Genomic DNA, 15,028 nt, shown 5'->3' on the forward strand with positions numbered 1-15,028 from the left:
GAGGTGTCGATGGTTGCTTAGTCGGAATAAAGCTGTGGTTTTATAGTTAATCTGGCTGACTGAGTGACTGGTTTTGGAGTTGGAGTGCTGGATGGTAATAGTCAAATGAGGTGACAAACTGTTTTCAAGTGATGAAGAGGTGGGATTAATGATTGACGGAGTAACTGCAGGCGTGATGGGAGTATCCAGCTTTTTGGGCGATTCATGAATCACTGTTGTTTTCTGGTTGTGCTCCAGGCTGCCCAAACTCAGACTGACTTGTTTTAGGGTCCTCTGACTGGCTGCCTGAAGGTCTGCAAAGCAGTTTCATGTCTTGAGAGAGAGCAGCGCTGAGTCTGAGAGTGTTGCGCGAGCGGGTGTCGCCTTGTTCTTCTTTTTGTTGAGATACCTTCCTCTGGCCTCACTGTGATGGCATTCTAGCTGCCTCTCTCTTCGCCCTTCTTCAGGCACTGCAGACACACCCACCCAAGAGAAAAAATGCTGAGGAGAGTAACAACTTTGCTATTTTGGTACCTATTAATTAGAGACATATAGGAAGCAGTTTAGCATTTCATTTAAAAGATATCACAGTTAAAAGGAGGTACTCTAGAGTTGTTAGCAACTGTGTTTTCCAAAATCCTGCTGGTGTGATCTGAGGCATACGTACCCTGCCTATGTAATGCCGTTGAGGTGGTAGAACGTGTGGGGAGGTGGCGCAGTCCACCATGTACCAGTGGGATCGCACACCATGAACTTTTGGTTGAAGAGGGTGTAGTTAGGGCACAGGTAGGAGTACTGCTGCCCAGCGTGTCACACATGTGGTAGACTCACAACGTGTTCTCAAGGTAGAGCTGAGTTTGGTTATTGTTATATCAGGTTGCATGCACTTTGTAAAATATAATTGTTGTTAACTTATACTACAAATATCATGCCTGTCTCCGTAAAAAAAAACAAAGGGAATCAATCTAAATGATAAAACAAACATTAATTCATTTGTTTTATGATGTAGCAAATTATCATTCCTGATGGCATTATGAACAAAAAATACTAGCGGGACAAAGTTGTCAGCAAAGTTCCTTCTGCAAATATGAATATTTTTCTGCAAGAAGCTTCTTCGAAAACTTATTTTTGTCAATTAAATTCACTGTTGATAAATATAAGTTGAAATTTTCGAACTGACTTGAATATGGCTGAATTGCATCATATTTAATGTACAGCGGCGGACGTGTGTGAAACCAACACTTAGCTCCCCTGCGCGGGGCAGTGGTGATGCTTCTGGTGGCGGTGGTGTGGCAGGTTGGTGAGTGGGGTAAGACTTTTTTTTATTTTTGCCGTCGTGGCCTATTGCGCCGGTAGGCTCTCTTCCCTGCTGGATCCTGGAATTCCTTGGTCGGTCCAAGGTTTTCCCTGTTGGGCCTGATGGCCGGCCCAACCCGTTCTGGCGCAGGCGAGTGTTTATAGTGGCGCCATCTTTTGCATTGGCTCATGCTGCCTCCCCGGAGCTCATCTTTGATCCAAGAATCTAGAGTCCGGGTTGATAGGTGGTCTTCCAGACAGCAGGGTAGTTTAAGCCACTCGACGGCAGCTGAAAATCCCAGCTTGGTGGCACCTGTCGGGGATTGAACTCGCGTCCTCCCGAACGCGGGGGCCGTCACGCTATCCATTCAGCCACCGCCTCCCCAAGTAGGGAGTAAGGTGATAGCCTGTGCAACGCTCCAAAGTCTGCATAACTTTTGACAAATTTAACGGCCTGAAGCTAATGACCGTATTATTAAGTTCTTTTGCCAAACGTTGAGTCTCATAACACACTCTTTCAATCCCATCGCCAGTTTCTCTGACATAATTCGCCGCCCAGTCACAAATCATCTGTCCTGATCCATCCTACCACAAGCTTGCACACAACAACTGCTCGGTTCTTCGCTCAACACCTCCGCACTGTTCCCCGAGGCCACTTTATGACATTGTCACTTGAAGAGTTCTACCATTTTCTGGTTCAAGCGTCAGGTAGAGTAGGGTGTGTCACAGTAATTCTGTGGTTATTAGCACAGTGATCATGTTGTAAAGGCTTGTATCCTGACCGTGGGTAAATATCAGTATGGTTCGTAGAGGTTTGTCGAGTCACGATTACGAAACGTGTTTCATGTGAATAAAGTGCGAGTATGGCAAAGGAAATCCTTTTATTGCCATACACAAAACGTTCCTACATTGCCAGGCGGGACATGGCTTACATGCCAGGCAACAACACAACAGAGGCAACAATAATCGCATTCCGGTTCGTCCTGGAAGGACCGATCGGAAGCCTCGGTGAAGCTCCACACTCATCCGTACGTGTTACCATGTCCAGAGAGAGAGAATTGCTACCTCCTGGCGGGTGGCTGAGGTGTTTGTGTCATATGTCCGCCATGCACTGTACTGAATTTAGCTACTCAATACCCTAAAGTCTAAGCCGTTCAATGCTACTGAAGGAGACCTTTCTGTTAGGCACTCAGTCAGTTACCATTATCTGACAGTCATGATATAGGGGGATGAGGATGCAAAAGTCTCCCTGAATTGGTGTTTCTCCCATCAAGGCTGCAGTAAAATAAAACATGATGCAAAACCCATTGCTTCCTTTTTAGATATATTTCCACTAAAATCTTCTGCTGCAATGGATATCCTATGACTTTGTAATTCAAGACTGATGTTTTGTTTCCTCACCCAACCGGCTAAATATTCATTCCCTCTTGTTGAAGCCAAAATTCAGTCTCTGGCTCCATTCCAATTGCTAATTCTGAAGCTAATTCTGTCAGTCATACCTGGCAGCCAGTGCCTGGGGGTTCATGTAGTAGCCGGTGCTAGTCCCAGGCACCGGAAGGCTGAGGTGTCGGAATGGCAGCAAGCAGGGCACGCTCGACCTTCTGTCAGGTTGGCAAGTTAAGAGGACAAGTCTGGTGTTATTAATAGATATATGTGCTAAAGTTTAATGCATCAATTATCTTAGGATTAAGTTTTCAAGATTTTTCTATTAGTATCTAATAATAACTCTAATAGACACATGAATAATATGAATAACTAATAATGATAATTATCTAATGACAACATGAACCTTATTAAAGATATTCAGGAAAGATGAGAAAATATACGAGGTGATGACTTGTTTCTCATTGTTCTTATTTTCGTGGAATATGGTATTAGTCACCTGCATGGCTCAATGTTGCCAATAAATTGGCAAGTTAGAACATTTGCTAAAAAAAAAAAAAATAGTGGAAGGATTTAAACATTATTTCACAACTTGACCCTGCTTGTCATAAAGGGAAACTACTGCAGGCTTCATTTATTCATATTTTGTCAAAAGCCTTTGCATGACACATCAGACACATTCTGAATGTACTCAAAGAGATGCAAAGTTGCCGCTGGCAAGAATCCAGGGTGATTGGTGTCTCAGAGAACGGCAGGCAGAAGTACTAAGCGACGGTGTACTAAAGAAGGTGATGTAGCCACGGCTGGACCTGGCGGGAACCAAGGCTCCTAGGAAACAAGTTGGCCCTCCATGGAGGCCCTCTCTCTAACTTAAATTTCAATTCAATGGGGAACATACAGCTAGGGGCGTGTTGTTTTACCACCCGCCGCCTCTCCACCCCGACGGTCTCCTCCCAGCGTAAGTGGGCCCCCAAGGCGCCTGACTGACACTGACTGATTGACTGATAGGAACTTTTTTTGCCTGCACGACAAGTTTCTTTCTTGAGGAGAAGACTTGATTTCACAATTGAATCGTGGAACCTTTAATGAGTTGCTTTTCACAAAAGTATATGAAGTTAATCTGTTGTCTAGACAACTGATTTTAAAAATTTTGCCGCTTCATTCATGTCGAAATCATTCATTGACTGCATGTCCACCACTATTTGAATGTTTTAAAACAAATAAATCCCCCTTTTAAAACTTGGTTCAGGAATTTTATCTTCCGTTCCCTTCGCTCGGGCTGCATTTCGGAGCGCGGCGAGGCGTCCAGGCGAGTCGGGGCATCAGGGCGGGGCAGGGCGCTGACAGTTTTCGTGGTTGGAACCTTGGAGCAATGCCGTGCCGTAAGTCCAGGATAAATTCTCATACCCTTATTTCGTATTTGTTTCCAAACTTGAAATAATAAATTATCTATTTTTTTGAGGTGTAATATAGGGGAGAGCGGTGATGATTCGGACAGTGGGATGGTCCGGCCATAGCACTTATTGTAAAGTGTATGGGACTGAGTGCCGCGAGATTTTGTGTGAATGTGCAAAACATTGTTGCCTTGGCCCACAAAGGGACAACTACGCCCTCAGAGCTGTTCTTTTCGATGCAAGTCCGATTTTATGTTTTTTTGCATCTCGTATGTAATATTTTCAGGGTGTATCGTAAGCTCTCACTTCAAAAACATGGCAATTAACGAAATGTGAATTATTTCGGTGACGCAGCGATGCACGGCGAAGGTATTGCCGTATTACACAATCACCCGTGAAGCCTCGTGCTGGAAAAGGAGTGTGACCACACATTTGCTTTTAATAGAGTCGTGATGATTCGGACGGTTGATTTTTTCATGATTTTTATTAAATTTAAATCAATTTAAACACTATAGGTGTTGCAACGGTTATAAAAGGGTTAATTTGGTAGATTTATGTTCAGATATTATGCTTGTGAGAAGAGAAGGAAGCCATAATACCAAATTTTTTTAGATATTTCTTGTAGTTCTCTTTTTATTTTTTGCCCCTATAAATAATGAGAGGATACTTTTGTCCTTATACGAATGTTTTATAGTAGATATAATCTTGTTTATTAGTCAATCAAACTTAAGTTATATAAATATTAAGCCGAGTAATATGAGTGTCCGTACCATCCCACCTCCCGGGCCGAACCATCACCACATGGCTAGATGGTCTCGACGATTTAGAAACTTGTCTTTCATCGTACCTAAGCATCTGGAAAAACTGGAAAATAGCTACGAGTGTCATATTAACAACCTAAAGAGCTAAAGGATGAAGGAACATTTGAGAGATCAACAAAATTACACAACACAGGAACTAAAGAATTTAAAATAAGAGATTTTAAAAAGACAACACTGACCTCCGACAACCTACTAGCCAACTTTATAAATATTTTCTCTTGACGTTCTGATAATCTAACTTATACTATAATTTCTTTTAGTATTTGCTGTGGAAATATTTTACTCAACCTCATTTAACTTAAGCCTCTTCACACAAGTCTTCACCTCGTTAAACTTCAACCTCTTCTCCTGATGACACATGTAGACTTTTGTGTGCTACTGCCTTGCATCTTGACTTTTCTACTCGATTACATGTTCTATTCCTCAAGCAATCCACAGTGGTACTAAATTTTCTAGTCTACATGCGCAACGTACATAATTGCTTTGAATTAAATCGTCCACTTAACAAAAATACTTATAGCAATGATTCACCATTATTAATACGAACTGCTACTTTTAACTTGGCTCTCTATTCGAAATGAAATATATACATATTATAATATATTCACATTCTCCCAACAAATAACTAAAATCTTTCATACATCAAAATATTATATAGTGGATATACGCTATATATTTAAATCATTCTATAATTTTCTATTGTTGAAAATAGGAAATAGCTATGAATATGCAGCTAGTATATATCATTACTGACCATCCTGGTGACATTTATATTATGTTTTCCCTCAGATTGGCTATAGTTCAGTTACAGTTATATGTATTTAGGTATTACGTTCAACATTAGGTTACTATTGGTTCTTAGGGTTATTCTTTCGCATTTGAGTTCAAGTGGTATCTGTATCAGGAGCTCTCTGTGAAATAAGAGATTAATATTTTGCGACTTCTTCACTCGCATATTGTCTGCTGGTGAAATAAAGTTCCTGTAAGTACTATCTACCTCAGATTATTCTGGGATACTCAGGCGGGCTTAGGGCATCCTTAACCTCAGGATTACCAGCAGTGTTTCGCCTGTTGTGGATTTCCTTCACTCATGTTTTCTATTGAGCCTCTTAGAATGAGCCAGACTCGTGGAGGCATCCATGGACCTTGTCTCAAGAGATTTACAGTTGCTGCACGGATTGTCTCAAAACAGAGATTTCTGTGGCTTGAGGCATTTCATTCAGGAATAGTTACAAGATATTCGTCTCATTTGATCAAGGTTATTATTTTGAGGCATCCTTGCATCAGAACACCAACTTGTAGTCATGCCTATGGAAGTTTTTCGTTTACAATCTAGGCTTAAACTTTCTCAGGATTGTGTTATATTCATCTCCTTCATTCATCACCCCACAATACTGAAATATTTTCAGAACTTCACCTTGATTTGAATCCTTCTATCTTGTAGAGACATAAACCCTAAGGGCGTCAGTTTACTAAAGCGGTCAGATCTTCCGCAATCGCTTTGACACTGACTTCCGTCCCCCACTCATCCCTTAACACTCTGAGATTTTTTCTCTGTAGCTAAGACATCGTGAGCCTTCACTCAGGATTGCTTTCATGTAGAGGAACCTCCCTTCTAATTGGATGACCTCTCTTCTCACCATAATGGTACGTATTCAGAGACTTCCGTGGCAGAGTAATCTGAAGCTTGACAAGTTCAGCACCCTCCAGAGGTACATTATAAAAGGCCTCACATGTCTCTCCTTATCCGGATCCTCTTGGCTGTTAGGTGGCAATATCTTTCCATACTGGGTCCTGGACCCTTTCTACGCCGGATTAACTCCACTATTTTATTCAAGTCCGCACAGATCTCCTGTTAAAAGGAAGACAGGAGGAGAGAGCTGAAAGCTGAATGTTGAAAGGGATACACCCTAGATGTGAAGTTAAACGTATTAGTAGAAAGTTATACAAGCTGTCTATTAATGGGTCAGGATACGGGCAGAAGCTATAACTCATTCCAGAACTGAGCCTCCAAAATGACTCTGTCCACTCCATCAACCTGAAGACCTTATAATATCCCTTTTCTATTTAAATATAAGCTGTAAAATGGCGCCTCTCTCCTCCTACATAACGTTTCTGTTCTACAAATCCCCACTTTTCCTGTTTGTTTTGTAAAAAGTTTATTTTTCATTTCTTGTCTCATATTTGAATGTACATCTTCACACATTCCAAACGCTCTTCCTGACAGGTTACGCGATTCAATTTTCGTCTTCAATTTGTTCCTTACTGGGCAGTCTGTCTCATTCTAAATTCCTCGCATGATTTTAGCCTCTTCTGTTCCTTCATGGATTTTCAACGCATAACTGCCACGAACTTGTTAATGTATGTCCCGTTTAAAGTTCATGACTAAAATGTCTACCCTGATCAGCATATTCCTGTTTTAAAGTGACACATTATGATAAGGGCTGTAATGTATTCTTTGAGATCCTGTGGGGAGATGTCTTCATTGATCTTTGTTGTCATGTGTATCTGTTGCTCCTATCTCACTTTTTCAGTGCGATCTCTGTGAAAGTTTGTTTATGAGTTTGTAAGATTCTTCTAGTGGCTTAACAGTGCTCATGATCTCCTTATATTAGGTTTCCTTTGAGCTTAGGACGAATAAAGAGGGAAACAACACGTAGCCTATACAAGTGACACGCACTACACCACCCAGTGTCTCAAGTTAACAAAATGAGCGGTGAGGAACTCTTTCCTTACTCAAAAACACCTCCCTAGAGATGTTAGGATTGATTTTATAACTGAATCTGTTGTTTCAAAATCTAGTTTTTATCTGAGTTTGACTGCTAGGTGGCTCTTCATGAATCTTCCACCTCTAATTTTCAGTCCAAACGAATTCTGGATGAGGGAATTGAGAGCAGGAGGTGATGAAGTGTGAAGATGATGAGTGAAGACGAGATGAGAGGAGGTTCATGAAAGAACTAAGAGGCGTTTTAACCAGGTGTTTCAGGGAGAGCGTCCAGCTGAGCTGATAAGGTTGGGTGGAGGCCGTGGAAGGAGGGCGCCTTTGGAAGGAGATGCCAAAGGTGTGACAAGGAGGACCTGGGTCCAGCCATGGAGACAGAGATTATAGTGTGTCTGCCATCTGCCATACAATTGCGTGCATAATTTTAAAAAAAGAGGCTGTTTAAAGGCTGTTTCTGACACTCTCTACCAGGAGTGGGACAAAGGTAGATGACGAAATTAAGCCTTTTGAGAGTTGAAGCCTCCTTCTCGCCCACCCCACACACACACACACACACACACGCTGGCAGGAAACATATGACCACACGAGAGGAGACAGAGAGAGAGAGAGAGAGGACTGAGAGAGAGCTACATTAGCAGTTTTCCAGATGTCCTGAATAAGGGCGCTTAGCTGGTCAGCTGAAAGAGCTCAGCAAAAGTGGCTAGAGGGTTGACCAGAGCACTTTCACTTGTAGGTTGATCTGTCACTCCTTCTAACGAATGACACCTTTAGCAGCGCTCATCAATTGCACACTTTTCATGGCTATCTCACATGTCTACACCTTGGCTCAGAATACCGCTGAAGTTTGAAGCTTCAAAGAAACTGAGAGTGTACAGAAGAGAAATTGCTGGTTTTCCCGTAGGAGAGATATGGACGCCAAGTAACTTCCCAAAATTGTCACCATGAACTGGAATCTTTACACTTTCATTAGGAAAGCCTCTATTGCTAAATTGTTTGAGATACAACAATCAAACCGAAGAAAAAAAGAACCCCAAAGAGGAAATATTTCCTGCCCAAAAAATCAAAGGTAACGTCTTATCCATTTAATCACCTTTTGTTACTTTCACTATTCGCTTTTCAAGCTTGTATAAAGGCAGAAAACAAAGTAAATGAAATACTTTCATTAATGGAAGGATAAGCCGCAAAGAATTATGAAGAAGAAATAAACACACCCGTATTTTGCACGTAAAAAGGAATTATTATATTTAACGTTCATAAATATTTACCAAACACACACACACACACACACAAAACTGAACAATGCCTAATATATATATATATATATATATATATATATATATATATATAAATATATATATATATATATATGATATATATGCTATATATATATATATATATATATATATATATATATATATATCATATAAGTGTATTCTCGGATGAATTAGTTTTGCAACAGGGTGTTATAGTTGCCTCTGCATTTACCAACGACTGACCCTTTCCATCCCAGACCTCTTAGCACTATCATCAGCTGTTGCTGTTAATTTATCCTGTCAGACGCACGTCATCAACGGCGCTGGGACTCCATCATGAAAACGCGTTCAAATGCAGCCTAAACGATGGTGCCAACTATCCTGCCTGCGCCAAATGACATCTGAGCCAGTTAGATGTAACACCATCAGCCCACTCATGGTCACACCTGCCAGGCCACACCAAATCCCACACAACTAATCACGTTATATATATATATATATATGCTATATATATATATATATATATATATATATATATATATATATATATATATATATACTATATCTCACTCATATATTATTATATGTTATTATTATTATTATTATGACATGCCCATGTATTAGTAAGTTTACTTCCAGCAATGTTATATCATTAATATCTTTATTTTTCGTTGTCAGGAATTATCAATATTTTGAATATTATCATCATATTGATAAAGTGAATTGCGACTTCCTACTGCCTCACATATGTTAAAAACACAGCATGTGTGATAAATATGTTACATAGCTCACGAATCCTTCCAGGCTGTTATTACGATTTACTGGAATAACGGTCACTGGACAAATGTATTTCTTCCACAGGACGATTTACCACCTTTTCCCATCGGGGCAGCCAGACTCGGAAGGTTCCTCAACGAAGCAGTGTGTGTCATCCGAGCAAAACGAGTCACGGCCACGTCCCTCCACCCCACCCGTGTAAATAGACGCCGTGCATCGCAACAAAACCCGTAACCGTGATCCCGCAAGTACCACCACCTCTGTTACTAAGCCTCTAGATAACTTAAAATCCTTAGTTTCAATGCGCGTAGCCTAAGAAACAAATTTGATGAACTGAGATGTCTTGCTTTAACAGAAAATTTTGACATAATTGCTATAACCGAAACATTTATCGACACCACAAATATTGATTTAAGTTCCGAATACAACATAGATGGCTACAGACTCTTCAACAAAGATCGTGTAAACCGTAGAGGCGGTGGCGTCGCCCTTTATGTCAAAAAGCTATTTGCAACCCACTGACAAAACACTGGAAACAGTAACGTTGAACATTTGTGCGTGCGAGTAAACATTGCAAAAGTCAACTTAAATATATCTGTCACCTACAGACCTCCCGGGCAATCACTGATGACGACCTTGAAATGTACAGCGTCTTAAGGCAGTCACTTAATAACAGCGACTCACTGATATTAGGAGACTTTAACCTCCCCATATCGACTGGGCGACACTGTCAGGTACAGAAGGCGAGTCACATAGAATGATCGAATTTCTAGAAGACAATTATCTACGCCAAATGGTTTCTGAGCCAACTCGACAAAATAATATACTCGACCTTGTTATAACGACCCAAGATACCCTAATCAGTAGTGTCACGGTAGGATAACACCTCGGTTCTTGCGATCATAAATTAGCGCGCGTCGACATTAAAGCTCAATCATCAGTGACTGAAAATAAAGTAAAGGTGCCCAATTTCAAAAGAGCTAACTTCGTAGAAACTGACAAAAACTAACAGAAATACAACTATCAGATGACGGCAACGTAGAGGAAGCCTGGCTAAGCCTTTAAAAATCACTTACTCACTCAGCAGAACACATTCGTCCCCTTGTGCGAGAAGCGAATTAACACTAATAAAGCCCACCGTGGTTTAATAGCGAAATTAAACAATCAGTCAATGAGAGAAAATTGTTTTACAGGTTAAAGAAAGAACAAAGCACGCCCGAAAACATTAGACTTTATAATGATGCCAGGCGACGAGTAAAAGACTAGTAGGTCAGGCAAAGCGTAGATACGAAGAAAATATTGTGCCAACTGTAAAAATAATCCGAAATCTTTCTTCAGTTACATAAACAACAGAAAGGCGATCAAAAGTGGTATTGGACCTTTAACAAACAGCGACGGTGCACTAGTGACTGACAGCCAACACATTGCAAACCTCTTAAACAATTACTTTTCCTCGGTGTTTAATACTAACAGTCTTCCTCTCGCTACCACCAACACCAGTACTATTGTAAATCTCGAGCATGCATTGCCTAATTTTGAAATAACAACCGATGAAGTCCTAAAAGCTTCCATTCACTTAAAACAAATAAAGTCCTGGACCTGACAAAGTATATCCAACTCTGCTGAAAGAAACAAAGAGCGAAATACTCTCCTCCTCACAACCGTATTCAATATGTCCTTGCGACAAGGCATCGTCCCTTCAGATTGGAAAAGGCTAACGTGACACCGATTTTCAAGAAAGGAGACAAAAAAGTACCAGGTAATTACAGGCCCATTAGTCTAACTTCGGTTGTAGGTAAGCTACTTGAGGGCATAATTAGAGACAAAATTGTGAGATACCTAGAAAGCCACTCATTGATTGGGGACTCACAACATGGCTTCCGAAACAAAAGATCCTGCCTATCAAACCTATTAACCTTTTATAACGACCTCTTCACTGTTTATGACGTAACCAAATCACTGGACGTAGTCTATCTTGATTTCCAGAAAGCGTTTGATAAAGTCCCGCATCATAAATTACTTTACAAATTAAAGCAAATAGGTATTGACGGTCAAGTAAACCAATGGATCGCGAGTTGGTTGAGCAACAGACAACAAAGAGTAGTGATTGACGGATTTAACTCAGAGTGGGCGCCTGTCACTAGTGGCGTCCTCAGGCTCGGTCCTGGCCCAGTGCTCTTCATTATTTACATCAACGACGTGGATGTTGGACTCACAACTGCATTAGTAAATTTGCAGACGACACAAAGATTGGCAACTCGGTTCTCACTGACGAAGACAGGCAAAGCCTCCAAGAGGATTTGCACAAAATTTCAGCTTGGTCGGATAGATGGGAGATGCCCTTTAACGTAGACAAGTGCCAGGTCCTTCAAGTTGGAACGAGAAATAAGAAGTTCGAATACGAAATGCGCGGCGTTAAACTCAAAAGCGTTCAATGCGTCAAAGGCTTGGGGGTCAAAATCGCGTCAAACCTCAAATTCTCACAGCAATGCATCGATGCAGCAAATAAAGCGAACAGAATGTTGGGCTTCATTAAAAGAAACTTTGTATTCAAGAATAAAGATGTAATACTCCCGCTCTACAACAGTTTAGTCAGGCCCCACTTGGAATATGCGGTACAGTTTTGGTCTCCCCACCATGCAAAGGATATTGCTAAATTAGAAGGTGTTCAGCGTCGGGCAACGAAAATGATCCCTTCCTTGCGCAACAAATCCTACGAAGAAAGACTTTCTACCCTTAACATGTTCTCTCTTGAGAACGTCGCCTCCGAGGAAAACTGATCGAATGTTTTAAAATACTTAATGGGTTCACGAATGTAGACAGAACAACATTGTTTATGATCGATGACACTTTGCGCACGAGGAACAATGGCGTAAAACTCAAATGTAGACAAGTAACTAGACTGCACCAAATTTTTCTTCACCAACGTTGTAGTGCGAGAATGGAATAAGCTTCCACCGTCAGTGGTCCAGTGTAACACGATTGACTCCTTCAAAAATAAGCTCGACCGTCACTTCCTTCAACTTAATATCAACTAGAGTAGAAATGCAACGTTTTGGAGTCTTCTGATTAATGTAAAATCACTTAGGTTTAAGGACAGACCACCAAGTCTGGACCATGGGGTCTGTGTGGTCTGATTTTCTATGTAAATCTATGTAAATCTCTCTCTCTCTCTCTCTCCACACCCACACCCACGCACACAGAGTTGTACCGGAGTGTGTGTGTGTGTGTGTGTGTGTGTGTGCCATGTCTGGGCACCGGACAGACACGCTGCCGTCATCCATCTTCCCGAATGAGCGGGTCACGGCAAGGCTCACGGGGAACGAATCGGGGAAAGCGACACAATATACCCAAGATTATTCACGGCTTGTTTAGAAGACTTACTCGAGAAATTAGAGTGGGAATTATAAGAACCAGGATAGCCAGTGAGTAACTTGGCAACCCTAAGTTTGTGTATAGCATCGAGACACCTCTCCTGAAACTGACGTCTCTTTTGGCCACTCTTCTGAACTCTTTTTAACAGGGGCAATGTTTAGTGGGCTTTTATTTATCTCATTAGTACCTTTTTTTTCCCTTGAACTGCTTCCTTTGCCTTAAAAAAATCTAGTGTATTGTGGAATATTCAGTAACAACCATTTGACAGAACAACAAACAGTGATGGCAAACTAATCACTCGTGAGCAGAAATACACACAGATCCAGGACACATTTAGCGCAAGCCCAGCACGCGAAAAAGAAATCAGAGAGAGAATAAAAATGGAACGGATTGCCTTAGATTATAATTATTACGAACTGCATCCTGCCACTGGCCCCGGGGTGCATCCTGCCACTCGCAACATACGGCTCAGAAAGGCGACGCTACTTACAGATCTTGAGAAAAAGCTCTTGCATAACACTCAGCAAATATTGTTATGGAACAGAAAACGGGCCAAGGGCGAAACTAATCTGTAGAAGAGTTCCCGCAATGCACTGATTCATAAAAAACAAATGAGATGAAGACGGCGAAAGGCTTATATCACACCTAATTCCGAAGGTGTTTTTATGCTTCCTCTTGAAAGAGTCCACGTCGAAGGAGGGAGGAAATATTATAGCCCGCATTACGAGTATACATTTCGGCGCCCAATTACGCATATTTGACAAGGCTTTCGTGGGAGCTGTGATTTCCAGGGGTACTGTATTGATGACTCAGGTGGTAGTTCGACCCTTCATCTGTACCATGAACCTACAAAAACACTCATTAGAACCCGACTGGTCACCTTTTCGTCCTTTGGAAATAGTTGATGTGAGAGGCGGAAGCGTCTAAGATTACGAGCCACCGAGGGAATCCTGCTCCAAAGTTTACCAGCGGAAGGAGGCGAAGAGGCTGGCCACCGCTTGCCTTATTAAGTTTAGGAAGCTGGACGGCATAGGGATGAGGCTGAAGAAGGTTGTTTAATGTTTGTGTTGTTCATTTCCTTGCAGGTGTAGTAGTAGTAGTAGTAGTAGTGGTGCCTGGTGGTGGTTCCTCGTGGTGGTTCCTCGTGGTGGTGCCTCGTGGTGGTGCCTGTCGGTGGTGCCTCGTGGTGGTGCCTCGTGGTGGTGCCTCGTGGTGGTGCCTCGTGGTGGTTCCTCGTGGTGGTGCCTGGTGGTGGTGCCTGGTGGTGGTGCCTCGTGGTGGTGCCTCGTGGTGGTGCCTGTCGGTGGTGCCTGGTGGTGGTGCCTGGTGGTGGTGCCTCGTGGTGGTGCCTCGTGGTGGTGCCTGTCGGTGGTGCCTCGTGGTGGTGCCCGGCAGTGGTGAACCCTCCGCCTCTGACGTGCGCACCCGCCGCATATTAAGACAAGTATGGGAGCCTCCGTGACATACTTCCTCGCGCCATATATGAAGGAGCACCCAATCTAGGCCGAAGGAATGCCGGCGCCGCGATCTTCAACATTAGCGCGTCACTTAGCGCTTCCTTTGGCGCTAAAATTGGCACTTACCTTTGACCCGAGCGAGGGGCGGCCTTCCCGTGCTGTCTCTTACGCGGCAGGAAGCTGTAGTGAGCGTTGTTAAGCGTTGCTGCATCCTCTAGTGTTGCGCCTGATGAATAGCAGTTATCATTTCAAGGGCGGGTCAGGAAAGCTCAAATGATGGGGTCGTCGCGGCGCCGGCGGTGTGTTATGTAAGGTCAAGTGTGCACCGAAGACTCGTATACAGCAGTGTGTGTCGGGCCGTCCTCACCGCTGGGTACTGCCTCTGGAAGGTGAATACGGGCACAAAAGGAGGAATAGTGTTGTCAGTATATGAAAAGATAAGCCATGTGTGTGTGTGTGTGTGTGTGTGTGTGTGTGTGTGTGTGTGTGTGTGTGTGTGTGTGTGTGTGTGTGTGTGTGTGTGTGTGTGTGTGTGTGTGTGTGTGTGTGTGTGTGTGTGTGTGTGTGTGTG

Source organism: Eriocheir sinensis, chromosome 13 (genome assembly GCF_024679095.1).
Source record: "Eriocheir sinensis breed Jianghai 21 chromosome 13, ASM2467909v1, whole genome shotgun sequence".
Classification (NCBI taxonomy): Eukaryota; Metazoa; Arthropoda; class Malacostraca; order Decapoda; family Varunidae; genus Eriocheir; species Eriocheir sinensis.